General features: G+C 50.2%; 1 long non-coding RNA gene across 1 annotated transcript; it reads left to right on the top strand.

The window, feature by feature from the left end:
* The first annotated feature begins 438 nt into the window (after nucleotides 1–438).
* LOC121447638 lies at nucleotides 439–3,674 on the top strand. The gene is made up of 3 exons (XR_005974194.1): nucleotides 439–562; nucleotides 1,505–1,667; nucleotides 2,208–3,674. It is a non-coding gene; the product is annotated as an uncharacterized LOC121447638 (long non-coding RNA).
* Nucleotides 3,675–3,910: the final 236 nt, after the last annotated feature.

Raw genomic sequence — 3,910 nt, 5'->3', positions numbered from 1 at the left:
AGGCAAAGGGCGCCGCCAGGAGAAGGGAGGTTTCGCCACATCATTGCGTCATTCTGCTCTTCTGCAACGTGGAGAACGGCGATCTACAGAGTTAAACGCAAGTGGTTGCGGACGGCTGTTCTAATTTCCTTCCATTGCCGCGCTAAAACCCCAAGCAAGAGCAACTCGAGGAGGAAAGAGTTTATTTCAGCGTATACTTCATCGCTGATGAAAGTCAGGGCAAGGACTCAAGCAGGAACTGAAGCAAAAGCCGCGGAGAAACACCGCGTGCTGGTTCCGGTCCAGGCCCCGGCTTAGCCAGCTGTTTCTGTCCAACCCAGGACTACCTGCCTGGAAAGCGGGCTGCCCACAAAGGGCTGGGCCTCCCAGATCAATTAGACATGGCCGCAGGCCAATCTGATCCAGGCAGTTTCTCAAAGGTCTGTCTTCTCGGATGACTCTAGGTTGTGACAAGTTGACCAGGCTAACAGGATGGTGGGGAACTGGAATGAGGACAGAGAAGGGCAGAAGACACGGGGAGACAGACTAGGTGCACACAGGGACACGGATTGTGCTACCTTGGGTGAGTCTCTTACGTTCTCCGAGTCTATTTGATTGTCAATAAAATAAGGATGACTCTTGAGAGGTAAAGATGAATGAGGTACAGCGGGTGATAGTCGTTTATAAAATGCCTTGTCAATAAAAAGAAGGAGATTTATTCTCCTTTAATTAATGGATATGACTAACGTTATCCAAGCTGTTGTGAAGATGTTCACATATAACTGCACCCCACTGTCATAGTCCACTCTGGCACAGGCCCTGCTGGGTCCCCCAAAATAAGATGTGGCCAGAGAGCCCTCCGATCTACACTCTCCCTAGGCCAGCACGGAGGTGATAAATCTTTTGTATCGACCCAGAAGAAGGCTTTGGCCACAAAGACCAATTCACTATCCGAATAAATCACAAATTGTCCCTGTGGCAAATACTTCAGGCTACACAAGGCATCACAGTTCTTCAGATGGGAAGGGAAGAGCCTGGCTGGACCTGAGCCCAACTGTGTCCATCCGGCCTGGGAAAGGCGGAACACACCCCAGCTGACCACATGAAACAATCTCTATGAGACACAGATGTCTGGTGGGCGTGGTGCCGTTTAAAAGCTTTCTGTGTCTGCCCCACAGACTCCTTCGTCCCCGGTCTATCTGGCTCAGGGGGCTGGAAGGAGGTGTTGTCGGGTGTCTGGGTAGCGGTGTGCGAGGGCTGAATTTCTCCTAGTGGTCGTTGTCTTTCATGCCCGCTGAGTGCTGCCCGCTTAGCTAGTACTTCTTGTTTAAATTAAACTGAGTTAAAAATGAGTTTTGGTTGGGGAACTCCAAAGCTCCCTCATGAGAAAAAGTGGAAGCACTTGAGAGTGATATGAAATTGAGGAGGGCCATCACTGCACTGGAGTCCTGGGCTGGCAAGCTCAAGGTCAGGGGGTCAGTCCCTTCATGAAAGGAGCCATTCATTTCACTCTGCCTTGTGGCAGAAGCCACCCTTGACCTTGGCCATCTGACTCCAAGAAGACCCTTCAGTCGCCAGCAGGACAAAGTGAGAGGGAAGGACCTGACCCACGCAGACCCATCAACCCCATGAGAAAGACGACCCAGAATGTGACCCGTGATAATGCACCAGCATCTTCAATTCTGCAGGTGAGAATTTTCCTAATTACGTTAGCACACACACATCGAAATACAGACGGGACCAATGGATCAGATGTCCCGGAATCGGGGATCGCGGAGGCCTGGGGTTTCGTTCCTGAGTTCAGCTAATGGATAGAGAGGGAGCTAAATGAGTGTGGTTCACACCTGAGGGCCACGCAGTCAGTTTTTATCTAACCAGAGGAGGGGCACAACTGGTGTGGATAGCTACAGCCAAAAATAATTCAGAGGCCTGGAGAGATGACTCAGCAGTTAAAGTACCTGCTGCTGCTCTTGCAGAGGACCATGGTTTGGTTCCCAGGAGCCATAGCTGGACACTCACAATAGCCTGTAACTCTAGTTCCAGGGTATCTGATGCCCCCTCTTGGCCTCAGTGGGTACCTGCAGACACACCACACACACACACACACACACACACACACACACACACACACACACAATCCTTCTCCTCATCCCCACAAGGTAGAGAGTCAGAGCCCTGAACAGTCAGCATTCAAAGAAGCTATGGATTCTTCATTTTCCGAGCTTCAGATTTCTCTTCCAGACAGCTTTCCTGCCTCTGCATCCGTGAAGCCATCATCTCTTTGGAGATGGAAGTCTCTGCATCCTTGCAATAAAGGGAGGCTCAAGCATCAGTGGGGAAGATCGTGTCATCTGGCTTTTCTGAGGGGCTCACTCCCAGAGCATGCTCTGGTGGGTGGGGACTCCCTTTCTCTCCCCTCTCCAGCTTTGAGGACACCTATGCTTGGCCCATGACAGAGCCTGCAAGGGCCCACGTGAGAAATGGGTCTCTGCAAAACAAGTGTTTGGATGCCTGAGTCACCTGGGAATCCATCTACTGCTTCCAGCAAGCCTTTGTTATGCACTGAGCAATGTGTGCCATCTGCCTGACCAATGGCTAGCAAGCCACATAGTCTGTCTTCAAGTCCCTACAGTCTCGTGAGTTGGTCAAAGCCGCGAGACTGAATCAGTCACAACTCACAACAGTGCTATCAAAACCTCAAAGCAATATGGTTCAGCAGGGCGTGACAGTTCACACCTTCAATCCTAGCGCTCAGGAGCGGGAGGCAAGAAGATCACCATGTGTGAAAAGCCAGCCTGGTGTACGTTCAAGTTTCAGGCTAGCTAGGACTATAGAGCAAGATCTTGTCCTTCTGTCTCCACTCTTCCCAACAATACAGTTCAGATAAGATGGGATTTTATTGTTTCTTCACACAAAGTGGAGAGTGAGCAGCAGAGACGGGCACGCCTTCCCTGTTCTGGCTCTGACAGCCTGAGCATATGATCTCCATTCAGTTAGCCCATGCTCCTTCACTACCATCCACAACCTAGCATGGAAAGGAGAAAAGCAGATAGGACAAATGTCTGTCTGACTGGATTCAGAAACACTTGGGTATGCTTAACTTGCCGTTCCCGAGACACATGTGTCTCAGGACTGATACAAATGCGGCCCAGTTCATTGGTAGATGAAGACAGCATGTCACCATGGCAAAGGGTTGGGCACCGCTGGGCCCTTGGGCAATATTGAGGCCCATCTTTGAATGTATCTGTGAGTGTGCTTCCAGAGAAGATTAAATGAGGGGGAAGACCCACCCCGAGTGTGAGCAGCACTGTCCCATGGGCTGAGGACTCAGACTGAATAAAGAAGGCCTGTGATTTCCTCACCATCACGGACCGTACCCTTGAACCGTGAGCCAAACAAATCTTCCCTCCTTTAAATTACATACTGCTGGGTATTTCAACCACGACATAAAAAAAGAAAACTAATACAGAGGGAAAGAAAAGTGTGGTTTGTATAACAGTTTCTGACTTGAAACTGTCACTCATGAGATCCAGGAAAACCTTGCTAAGATCACAGAAGCAACGAACCGCTGCCGGGGGAGGGGATTCTGATCATCAAGGCTGCCTGAAGAAGATTCTCCAATCTCAGAGCTGCCTGCAAATCTCTCAGAGAGGCCCAAGGTTTAAGCATTTGTGAGTCACAAATCATGAGTCAAATCACCCCTGCTGGGGTGGGCTTTTGTTGGGACAGCTGCTTTCAAGTCACACATGCTCCCGAAAGTCACCCTCCACACACACCCCTGCTAGTGAGCCCAGTAAACTCACCGGTCCAACAAGTGGGATTTGGTATAATTGTTACTTTGTTCTCTTACCAATTGTGTGTGTGCGCGCGCGCGTGCGCATGGTCTCCACAGGGAATGTCTTGCTCAACATGTAGCTTCACCTTCATACAA

This window comes from Microtus oregoni, unplaced genomic scaffold (assembly GCF_018167655.1).
Source record: "Microtus oregoni isolate MIOR12 unplaced genomic scaffold, Mior012 000004F_ref0000308, whole genome shotgun sequence".
NCBI lineage: Eukaryota > Metazoa > Chordata > Mammalia > Rodentia > Cricetidae > Microtus > Microtus oregoni.
Note: the sequence above shows the minus strand (reverse complement) of the source record. Positions and strands in the feature narration are given on the sequence as shown.